Below are 12,674 nucleotides of genomic sequence, written 5' to 3'. Positions count from 1 at the left end.
CTTGATTTATTAGTAAGCCTCTCCCTCTTCTTCAAATTTTGAAAAACAGACTTTATATTTTTTTTCCCTAAACATAGACTGAATAAATCCCAGTACTTCAGAGCCATAACAGAAAAGACGCTGTTTCGAGCCACAGCTGAACTTATTATTGCCCTGCATACTAACTAGAGTTGAGCACCTAGGGTGACATGGGCAGTATGTCTGAACACAAAAAAATTGCTCAGTTATAGTTGTAGATCTTCAAATACCCAGCTGGAAACCTGCAAATACTGGGTCACTTGCACTGTGGACTCTGTAAATGTTCTAGAGTTGACTGATAATTTTTATGGTACTATTGGCCATGGATTCTGCACCCACAGATTCAACCAACCATGTATAGAATTTTAAAAATAAACTACAAAACAAATTTTGGATAGCATAGGAAAAAGTCAATACCCCTATGGAGTTTCTTTCGCTGTCTGTGCCCCTGTTCAGAAGATTTCACCTCACTTTCGCCCCTGTGATAACTGGATTTTGAAAAATGTGGCTTTTTGTGGAAACAAGGTGATAAAGCTTCAGTGGAGACACCTTTTGCCCCATAACTCTTTCAGGAGTGAATTTGCTTTCTTAGAGGTAGATTTCTCTCACTTCCTGTTGTCTCACCCCCATTCTTAACTATGAGTCATTTGTAAGTTCAATGTTTGTAATTCAGAGACTTGTAATGGGACTTGTGTGTTCAGATGTTATCTACGTATGAAGCATTCAGGAACCAAACTCCAGCAGATGTCAAGAGCCCACTGTAACCCCATTCACTCCAACAACAAGACAAGGAGCACTGTTGCAGATTGCTTCTTCAGTTTTTTTCCTAAATTCTTTATCATCTGAAATCTAAATGAACTTTCCTCACATGGCACATTTCATACGCTTTGGACTATAACTTCCACCTGCCTTCACCAGGATGGAAAATCATGAGTATGGTAAGAGTGATATCTAGGAGGGCATCATGGTGAAGAAATCTGGTTTAAATGCTCGCATTAAGCACTCCATCTCTATTTAATCTGTTTATGACAGGATCTTTTGTTTTTTTAATATTTACAGATAGTTGGGCTTTCAAAATAAACCTAATATATATTAACTTTCCTTGGCTGCTTGCTGTTTTGATACTGTCATTTGAAGCAAAGTTAGAATGATTAAGAACTCTTCTCAAGAAATGAAAGGCTGAAATTAATTCATCTGTAATTGGGATTTATACAAATGCATTTATATCAGGCATGGGGCCACAAGGGCAGGCCAGGAGGAAGTGCGGGTGGGACCAGAAGAGGCAGGCCTGGGGCCAAATTGGCTTTGCCATGGCTCCTGTTGCTCCCTTCCTTCCTCAGGCCATTCTTTCGACCAAAGAACTGAGCCTTGCCCATGCTCTGGATGAGAGAAAGGAAAGGAAGAGAGGGAGCAACAGAGGTGGCTTTGCTGCTGCTCCTGTTGAGGCCTCCCTTCCTCGGCTGTTCTTATGCTAGGAGGAGGGTCCATGAAGGGCACACGGTATTGGAGAGGACTTCGGTTGGCTCCGATCCACCACTTGCCTTCCCCTCTGTCCTTCTGCCTTAAGGATGAGGCAGGTCGCCACGTCCTTATGTCCAGAGGACGGGAAAATAGGAGGGCCGGACATAAGCGCGCGGAGGGCCATGTCTAGCCTACGAGCCTTAGTTTGCCCATACCTGATTTACGTGATTGTGATATACTTGACAGGTGGGTTCCACTTCACAATATTATTAGTCAGTTTGGGGACAATTATTGGAATACAGTGATACCTTGAGGAAGAATTTACTTCATCCCCTAACCAAGCTCGTACTCAAATTGCTCTTATCTCAGAGCAATTTTCCCACTTAAATGCTATTAATCTATTCCAAGCCCCCCCAAAAAAATCCCAATTTTTGTTACTGTTTTTGAATATGAAAATATACTTTATAAATAACAAATGTAAACATGCACATTCACATGGAATAAAAAAGATTAAAATGGTAGAAGTACAACGTTGTGGCAAGAAAGCACAAAGTGAAGAGCTGAGGAGCCTTATCACCAAGGAGAAAGAAGAAAGCGCAAAAGCTGGGTTGCAATTAAACACGAAGAAAACCAAGATCATGGCAACCACACCTATTGATAACTGGCAAATAGAGGGAGAAAACGTGGAGGCAGTGACAGACTTTATATTTCTAAGCGCGAAGATCACTGCAGATGCAGACTGCAGCCAGGAAATCAGAAGACGTTTATTTCTTGGGAGGAGAGCAATGGCCAACCTCGACAAAATAGTGAAAAGCAGAGACATCACACTGGCAACGAAGGTCCGCATAGTCAAAGCAATGGTATTCCCCATAGTAACCTATGGATGCAAGAGCTGGACCATAAGGAAGGCTGAGCGAAGGAAGATGGATGCTTTTGAACTCTGGTGCTGGAGGAAAATCCTGAAAGTGCCTTGGGCCGCAAGAAGATCCAACCAGTCCATCCTCCAGGAAATAATGCCCGGCTGCTCACTGGAGGGAAGGATATTAGAGGCAAAGCTGAAGTATTTTGGCCACATGAGAAGACAGGAAAGCTTGGAGAAGATCATGATGCTGGGGAAAATGGAAGGAAAAAGGAAGAGAGGCCGACCAAGGGCAAGATGGATGGACGGTATCCTTGAAGGGACTGGCTTGACCTTGAAGGAATTGGGGGAGGTGACGGCCAACAAGGAGCTCTGGTGTGGACTGGTCCATGAGGTCATGAAGAGTCAGAGATGACTAAATGGCTGAGCAGCAGCAGAAGAGGCAGAAGGATCATTTTTTTCATACTGTACTAACTCCAGCCTCCTTCCCTCTCTTGCTTTTACTCCCTCTCTTTCATAAAGCCAAACATACCAGGAATAAAAACCACACAAAATCAATTAACTCAAAGTTTCTCAAAGCAGACAGCAATCTCCCAAAGTAGACAAGAGCACGAGGCATGGAGGCTGCTCCCTTGAAGCCCTAAAGAGCTGTACTTTGGTGCTCGCTCTAAAAGCGCTACTTGTATGCCAAAGTGAAACCCAGGTCGACCAACAGTTCTTAACTAAAAACTCTTAAGCTGAGATGCTCTTAAGTTGAGGTTCCACTGTATGGACTATTGCAAAATATTGCAGCAAAAATAGTAAAGTGCAGCAAAATAATATAAAACAAAAATACTTGAAGCTCTTCAGCCAATTAAACAACTTTTTTGAAAAAAATGTAGCTTGAAACTTGGGGAAGTGGGTGTCCTCTGCATAGTTGTTCATTTAGTTGGTTGGTTCTTTAACATCCTGCTTCTCTCCTGGTGCAGAACTCAGACTGGCTCACAACCATTTACAAAATTAAAAAAGAATTAAATCACAGTTTCGTTTGTCCTCCAGTATCTAAAACACATATAGGTTAGTGTAATTATGCTTCTTTGAGGAATAGAAGCCACATGACAGCTTTGTTCATCCTTCTGACTTTGGCTAGAAGGACATATGCTCTCAATTGTGACATAATTTAGAGCTACAGGTTGGGATAAGCCAAAATGCCTCCAATTACACGCTTCTTCAAGCTTAGAGGTGTATGAATTTGACCTTCTTCCCTCCCACACCTGGTATGAACTCATGGGGAGGAACAGGCTTTTTTACTTGCTCCCATTGTTTCAACTGAAAAGTAGATTCATCTTGATCTCATGCTACACTGGTGACACAGTATTAGATCAGAAAGATGTCTAAACATAACAGATCTGATATCAGAAGCTGAACATAGTCTGTAGTGGTTAGTAATTGGAAGAGAGGAAGCCAACAACTAGCCTCTTCTGAATAAATCCTGCTTTAAAACCCCCCCTATGATGGAACTGACTTGAAGGCACACAATAACTATTAGGTCAGAAATAAACCCTACACAGGGGAGTGGGGCTAGCAGCAACTGCTTAGTAAAGACTATCAAAATGTATCAATCCATGATTATTTGCACATAGATTCTAGCCCAATGGTGCTTCTGAAATCAAACACAGCATCCCGAATTGGGTTTAGAAACAAACCAGTTGCCAGTGAAATTTACATTCTCAAGAAGTCTTCCCAATTAAAAGCCTAAAAATCAGTTAAATCCACCTTTATACACAACACATCACAGTACACATAAAAATGTCCTTCCTGTTCAATATTATGTACAGCTAATTTACCAATCTAAGTTGATAAAAATCACTCCCTGCCACAACAAGCCTTCGCTGAGTATTGCCACTTTTGAGATGCCTCCTGGATTAGAGTTTGACGTGATCACTATGCTTCAGTACTAACAACTTATGCCAAGATATTATTTTCTTTGTATGTTGAATAAGTTTTATTTTTAATTATGGGGAAATTTCCTGCATAATATGAGCCAGTATTAAAAGAGACTTGGTATTAAAACTCCCATTTTCTTTACTTTTTAAAGAGTGTAGAAAAATGAAAAAATGTGGATTAAATGCCCTCATTTATCATATGAATCAAGACTTAAGCTTTTAGCAAAAGCTTCTCCAAAGGTTACCACGTTCATTACTTTCTATACAGTTTTCCTCAAAATTCTAATTGCATTTCAAAACTTCCACTAGAAAAGAGAAGAAAGCAGTGGACTGGAATGGTAAATTGCTTGATTATAGAATTTGAAATTGACAGTCCTGTTCACATCTATGATATAAATTCTTGATCGTAATATTATTTACCTCCCATGGAGTCCAATTTGAAAGTTATTAATGTTATCAAGCAGTTGAATCCATACCCAGTTACATAAGATTAATGGCATTACCACTTCCAACCATCTGCCTCAAGAAAGAACACTTATGGAGCTTTTCAGTGTTGTTTCTTATTCAAAAGGAAGAACTTCAAGACAAACCAATGTACAACCTTCTGCAAAACAAAACAAATTTAGGTCTAAACAATGGAATAGCATAGAAACATCACTCTTTTACCAACACAGTTTGTGATATGATTAAAAATCAATAGTACGTTTTTACTTAGGGCAAGTTATACTTTGCCTGCGTTTTTATGTTCAAATACAATATTAAGTAAAAGTCTACTCCTATGTAAACTTACAAGGGAGTAGATCTCACCAAACACAGGATTTCTTTCAAACATATGTAGGACTGCACTGGACACTATATCTAACTATAAAGTTAAGCACTACCTAGTTAGTTTCTGCAACTGAGGATGCCTTTATTGTTTAGATCTCATATTAAATCAAAATGCTTCAGGAAAGTAGCAACCAATGATCACCAACTCCTTACTAAAGACAAGGTAGAGCAATGTAGATCTGGGATGGAGGTGCTTGGTCCCTACATTCAATAGATTTTAAATGAGTCACTTTTCTTAACATTTATGTTGTTTTTTTTTTGTGTATTTTTCAAGTTATTTCCAACACTAAGGGGAAAATCTATCACAATGGTTTTCTCAGCAAGATTTGTTTAAAAGGGGGTTGCCACTGCCGTCTTCAGAGGTTGAGAGACCTTGATTTGCCCAAGATCTCCGTCGGTTTCCATGGTTAAGCAGGGATATGAACCCTAGTCCTAGTCCAACACTCACACCACTATACTATGCTGGCTCACAGACATAACTTAGCAAAATCCAGCATTTCAAGAGCCAACTGTATCTAGAAAGTATTCAGCTATCTATACCATTTTTCAGAAATGTGTCTAAGTATATTGTTGGAGTTGTTGAGGAACATCTCTTTTGGAAAGGAACTTTTGAAAACAAACTAGACTGCACATCTGATCATTGGATAGAACAACTAGTAACCTTTATCCAACAGAGAAAGTTCCTAAACCAAAAGATTTTCTATATCTGCTGAGCACATTTTCTGAGAACGTTTGTCTTCATTCACCCCACCTGCTTCTAGCTGTGATTTCCAGCCTTGAGCCCCCTAAATATTGTAAAAAGGCGGCGTCCACATGGCCAACAGTAAAGGATTCTGGGACTTGCAGTTCACTGTTTTAGGAGGATGCACTAACCATTGATGCCGAGTGCATCTACACTGCCAAATAACACAGTTTGAACTGCATTATATGGGTCTACATTGCCTATATAATGCAGTTCATACTGCATTATATGGCAGTATAGATTCAACATTAGATCATGATACCCTTATAGCCAATCCAACCCATGTTTTATCAAAGTCCCAATAGGCTCAGTACTGACTACTGCCATGCAAGTGCATGGAAAAATGCAGCCCTGGCAAAATACAGTATATTAGAAAAAGATCAAATTCAGTACTGTTAATGAAAATGATTTTAAATTGCAGACTATAACATGTTCAGCTCTTAGTTTTGGTGCAATTTTTTAAAAGCCATTTTGTGCACACACCCATTCTAGCTAGGTTTTTTTTAATTGAGCATCTTTTAATGCATAAATACCATCATTTGACAGGCTAAGGTTCATAGGCAACTGCCAAATTTAAATAAGTGTTCCAGTGTAAAATTTAAAAATTACTATAATTTAAATTCTGAAATATTTAACATGCTAAGCATAATGTTTTCTGTTTGCACCCAGAATAATTGAAACAACATGACTGAAACAGCTTTGCAAAGACAATGCAAAAATAAGATCTTCGATTACTGCTCATATTGCTCATTTATATGCAAGACCTGAAGCAACCTCCAATGTCAGACTAGTGTCCAATATCATTTTAGACATAGTAACAGAGTTCATGTTACATACAATGCCTTTTTTTTCTCAGATGTCCTAGTGTTTTCCTTGCCTCTAATATAAGGGCCAGTTGTGCTTTTCTCATTTTTATATATAAGTTGTTATGCTCTGCACAGAATACTGCTTGTTTTTAGGGTTTTTTGCCTCAGCTATCTGGAAAATATCTTATAAGCAATTGCACTCAAAATGCAAATTAACATACAATGACAATTTCCAAGTTAAAGATATACAATACAAGCTTTACTTAATCTAAACAATTTAAGTAGATTTAAAATATTTAAGACTTATAAATTAAAACTAGGAAATATTACTGAACATTTCTGTACTAAAAACCATGGCTTCTTCTACAGCATCAAGCTCTTTGGTCTATTACCACCAATAGCTGTAATTTTATTAACATTCATATTCCTACTTACATCCAAGGGAACAGGTAACCTGTCATGATGATTTAGAGAGAAACTACGCTAAAATATATATTTTAAGATGACATTAGTCCTAATCTATTTGGTTTTTAGTCTTCAAAAATACATGCCTTCCAATAGCTAATATCCATTAACATATTTCAATGAGGCTTTGCCACTGAAAGTACTGAGACACATGGCTGTATCATGTGAAGTGGTGCCTTATTAAAAAATAGTTATGATGATGATAAACCTATATAGATTTACAGGTGGCAAACACTCACAATAGTATTTGTTGTTTCTCTACAGGCACTTGTTTTATGGGGAAAACGCTATATTTTATTCATTTTCAGAGACAGCATCCCAAGAACAACCGTTTCTATTAAAAATTAGTTCTGATGATGATAAACTAACATTGATTTATAGGTACGAACAATATTTTCTATACCTCCAGGCGCAGTTGTTTTATTCAAAAACAGCCTCATTCATTTTGAAACACCTTACCCCAAAAACAGCAATAGTTTCTATTAAAATAACACAGCTGAACTGCATGGCAAAAATAGACTGGGAGCAAACATTTTCCCCGGAAAAACTTGGCAAGGCAGAAAGACACACACACACTGGAATTCCAGCCAGCCAGTCAGCAAGCACCTTGCAAAGCAAAACTTTACATAAATAAGTAACACCACAGACATACAACACAAAAAATGCTTGCTTGTCTCAATCAGTATTCCAAAAACAAAAATGCTGTGGTTTGTTGCAGTCTAAGCCACTATCTGCACTACTAAAAGTGCATCCACACCAAACATGGGAAAACTTCTGCCCTCCAGGTGTTTTGGACTTTAACTCTCACAATTTCAAACAGCTACTGGCTATTAGGAATTGTAGGAGTTGAAGTCCAAAACACCTGGAGGGCCAAAGTTTGCCCATGCTTGATCTACACTGTAGAAATAATGCACTTTAACAGCCACAACTTAATGCTATGGAAGGCTGTGAGTTGTAGTTTTACACGGTCTTTAGCTATCTCTCACAAAGAAAGATTGCTGGCATGCGCACACACACCAAACTACAACTTCCATGATTCAATAGCAGTCCAAGTGGTATTGAACTGCATTAATTCTACAGTATAAAGCCATGGGCTGCTTCTATCTATCTCAGCCAAACCACTACGGTTGCTGTAAGTTTCCCAAGCTGTATGGCCATGTTTCAGAAGCATTATTTCCTGACGTTTTGCCTGCATCTATGGCAGGCATCCTCAGAGGTATTGAGGTTTGCTGGAAAATAGACACGTGGGGTTTATCTATCTGTGGAATGGTTCAGGGAAGGAGAAAGAATGCTTGTCTGTTTGGGACAGGTGTGAATGTTTCAATTGGCCACCTTGATCAGCATTGAATAGCCTTGCATCTTCAAGGTCTGGCTGCTTACTACCTGGGGGATTCCTTTGTTGGGAGGTGCTAGCTGGTCCTGATTGATTCATACTCCTCTGTTCTCTGAGTGTTGTTCTTCATCTACTTTCCTGACTCTAGAGCAGTGGTTCTCAACCTGTGGGTCTCCAAGTGTTTTGGCCTACAACTCCCAGAAATCTCAGCCAGTTTACCAGCTGTTAGGATTTCTGGGAGTTTTTAAGGCCAAAACATCTAGGGACCCACAGGCTGAGAACCACTGCTCTAGAGTCTTTCAACACTGGCAACCAGATTTTGTTCATCTTCATGGTTTCCTCCTTTCTACTGACACTGTCCAGTTCTTAGGAATGGTGGGAGTTGAAGTCCAAAACAACCTAGAGGGCCAAAGTTTGCCCATGCCTGGTGTACACTGTAGAAATAATGCAGCTTGACACCACGTTAACTGCCAAGTCTTAATGCTATGGAACATTGCGAGATGTAGTTTTACTGTCTCTAGCTTTCCCTGACAAAGAAAGTGTGCTGGCAAACACACACACTACACCAAACTACAATTCCCATGATTCGATAGCAGTCCCAAGTGGTGTCGAAATGCATCAATTCTACAGTGCAAGACTGTAGGCTGCTTCTATCTGTCTCAGCCAAACCACTAAGGCAGGCACGGGCAAACTTAGTCCCTCCAGGTGTTTTGGACTTCAACTCCCACAATTCCTAACAGCCTACCGGCTGTTAGGAATTGTGGGAGTTGAAGTCCAAAACACCTGGAGGGACTAAGTTTGCCCGTGCATGCATTAAGGCTTTGGCATCCTCCCACTTTGGGCTTTTAGTCCTGTTCACAAGGAGAAAAATGGAAGCTGCTGCTGCTTCTGTTGTTCACTCCCAAATCCCATCATCCCCATGCTCGGAAACTCAACCAAGGAAAGAGGCGAAGGGGCTTGAAAGTAAGGCTATTTCCCTCCTTCTCCCCTCGCCCTGAAGGAAAGGATTCTCCCGCTTCATCCCTTCCCAAAAATAAAGCTTTCCTGGAGAGGACTTCTCTCCCAAAATGCACGTGAGGGGGAAGCTTCGAGTCCTACTCCCAAAATACACGCGAAGGGAAACCTCTATATCTCTCTCTCTCTGCCTCACACACACATACACACACTTCATTCCTGTACTTACCTAGTAAGAGGGCTTTCCTTCCTTCAATTCCTTCATCACATTACCCTATCCCGATAACAATACACCTGAAGAAGGGTAAAAAGCTCTCCACGTTTCCTCACACACTGAGGAGGCGTCTCAAAACTGACTCAAAACAAAACAGGAGAAAGACTTCTCGGCCTTTTTCAAAGCGACGCCCCCTTCTGGAAGGAAAAAATAAAGGAGGACGCGCCTGTGTCTAGTCAGAACTCCTGAGCCGTCCCTCAAACTCTTTCCACACAAGGAAACACTGGACGGGAAACAAATCGCCCCTCTGCTTTTTCCTGCCACGAATGCCCCTTCGTTTCCCCTTCTCCTCACCCACTCACTCACTCACCGGGAGAGAAGGAGGAAACACACCGCCGAAAGCCTCTCTCCTCCGCCTCTCGCGCTCAGCTCGACGCCGCCATTTTGATCGCTGCCTGGATTTAAAATAGGAACCAGCCTCTCTCGGAAAAGAGCCGGAGCCAGCCCGGCGCCCGCGTAGGACGACGGGAACTGTAGTTCGGAAGCCTCCCTCTGGGAGGCATAGCTAGGGGACGCCCGCTCTCCGAGGCCGGCGCACGGCCAGGCCACGCCCCCTCCGCGGCACTATTGGCTCAAAGGCGGTGCATGGCCACGCCCCCCACACGCGTATATATACACTCACTAAACCGAGCCCCGCAAGGCCTCTTGGGAATTGTAGTCTCGCCGCGAGAGCAGCTCCTTCCTTTGCAGAAAGAGGCAACCATTCTTCCACGGAAGGGTGTTAATAATAAGCTAATGTATTGGCTTAAAATGCTATTCATACAAGCCTCTTGATCCAGTGTTGGGCAGTGGATTAAACCACTGAGTTGCTGAACTTGCTGACTGAAAAGGGTGGCAGTTCGAATCCAGAAAGCACGGTGAGCTCCCGCTGTTAGTCCCAGCTTCTGCAAACATAGCAATTCGAAAACATGCAAATATGAGTAGATCAATAGCTACCGCTCCAGCGGGAAGGTAACGGCGCTCCATGCAGTCATGCCAGCCACATGACCTTGGCTGGTGTCTACGGACAACGCCGGCTCTTCATCTTAGAAATTAGCACCACCCCACAGAGTCAGACACGACTAGACTTAATGTCAAGGGAAGCCTTTTCCTTTACGGTGTGTCGAAGGCTTTCATGGCCGGGATAACAGGGTTGTTGTATGTTTTCCGGGCTGTATGGCCATGTTCTAGAAGTGTTCTTATCATACATCAAGGGAACCACTGACCGCATAGGCAAACTGATGAAGAAGCACAACCTACAAACTACCTACAGACCCACAAAGAAAATCCAAGAAATGCTACATTCAGCAAAGGGCAAGAGGGATCCTCTCACCTCTGCAGGAATCTACCGTATACCATGCAGCTGTGGACAAGTCTACATAGGGACCACCAAACACAGCGTTGCCCCAACACAAGTCAAGAAACATTAAAGGCACTGCAGACTCACTCAGCCAGACAAGTCAGCCATAGCAGAGCCCTTGATGAACCGACATGGACACAGCATATTATTTGAGAACACAGAAATGCTGGACCACTCTAACAGCTATCATGTCAGACTACACAGAGAAGGCATTGAAATCCACAAGCATGTGGACAATTTCAACAGAAAGGAGGAAACCATGAAAATGCACAAAATCTAGCCACCAGTATTAAAGAACTCTAAAATCAGGACAGTAAATAAAGATCAACATTAAAAAATAGGGGAATTCCAGACATGAAACGATCAGGGCCAGTTAACACCTCCCAATGAAGGATTCCCTCAGACAGGAAGCAGACACCACAGAGGATGCCTGCCATAGATGTGGGGGAAATATCAAGAGAAAATGCTTCTGGAACATGGCCACACAGCCCGGAAGACTCACAGCAACCCAAAGAGAGGGGAATCTTGTACATGAAATAAGTGTTGGAATTCAACCCCACACTGCCCAAGTCTGAGTCCTTAATGAGGAACAGTTAGTTAGCTTTAGAATAGGCTGAGGGAATCCCTTCCCTTGGCTCCTGAATGTCAGTAGGACTCTATTTGTTCTCTCTGTCTCTGCTCCCATCCTGATTGGTGGTGTAAAATTTATACTCTTCAGGTTGCATACCTTTGCTTAAGACTTCTGCTTTTTTATCTTTGCACTCAAATCTCTCTCTACTCTGTGTGTTTGAAAAGATGTAGTGTTTGGAGGTTTTTCCTCATATTTTGGAACTTAGAAGTTATGGAGTCAGAGAGAATTGGACCTATTAAGGAATGATGTTCTTATCTGTAAATAAACCTTTTTGTAACTTTAAAGACTGAACTCTGCATCTTTGCCTGTTAAGCTCAAAATCTTTTACAGCCACACAGAACTTCACTTTTCTGCTTGCCGGGAGCTGACTGCTCAATTAAGTATCCTGTTTGTATTTTTGGATGCTCTGCTATTGTTGGGAGAATTCCCTAACAATAAGTACAATTTAATTACCATTCCTATCCCCTAAAAAGGGAAAGTTAAGGCAGAGATGGGTTATTTCCTGGCCCTGCAGGTGTTTTTAATGCAACTCCCAGCAATTAAAACCAAGAGATCAAATGGTGAGGGATCATGGGTTTTGCAGTCACAACATTATCAGATGTGCCCTACCCGTTTAATGGACCTGCATGAAAATAATGCATCTATAACAGCCCTCTGGGTGTTTTGGACTTCAGCTCCCACAATTACTAACACTAATTCCATAACTACTAATAATTGTGAATATTCATACCCATCCCACAAACAATGGTCAGTCTTGCCCTTCAGTGAAACTGGAATATGATCTCAAAGATGGAGTTTAAAATACCAGAAAATTTATACAAGTAACACTTTACTACTCAAGCACAAGGCTATCGCTATCTTCTAGAAATTGTTGTGTGGATGGTAGGGAAAGTAGTAACTCTGCAAGGGGTCCCTGGACTCTCATCAGCTGGGGATCACTTTCCTTGCACCAGTGGTCTGTGTGCCTGCTAGTTATCATTTTGATAGGAATATCCACCAATCTACCTTCAACTCAAAGTTCCCTTCTAGTATTCTCTTC

General features: G+C 41.4%; 1 protein-coding gene across 10 annotated transcripts in view; it reads right to left on the bottom strand.

Annotated features, from left to right (window-relative positions):
* ncoa3 (nuclear receptor coactivator 3) overlaps positions 1-10,126 on the bottom strand; it is a 132,555-nt gene extending 122,429 nt beyond the window's left edge. For 3 of the 10 annotated variants that reach the window (XM_008110109.3, XM_062978912.1, XM_062978911.1), the window contains exon 1: positions 9,976-10,103. The gene's annotated coding sequence lies outside the window, so the exon portion shown is untranslated. The other 7 variants (XM_008110110.3, XM_008110112.3, XM_062978913.1 and 4 more) reach the window with 4 other exon arrangements.
* Positions 10,127-12,674: the final 2,548 nt, after the last annotated feature.

Source organism: Anolis carolinensis, chromosome 4 (genome assembly GCF_035594765.1).
Source record: "Anolis carolinensis isolate JA03-04 chromosome 4, rAnoCar3.1.pri, whole genome shotgun sequence".
NCBI lineage: Eukaryota > Metazoa > Chordata > Lepidosauria > Squamata > Dactyloidae > Anolis > Anolis carolinensis.
The sequence above is the reverse complement of the archived record's forward strand: the minus strand, read 5'-3'. Positions and strand labels throughout refer to the sequence as shown.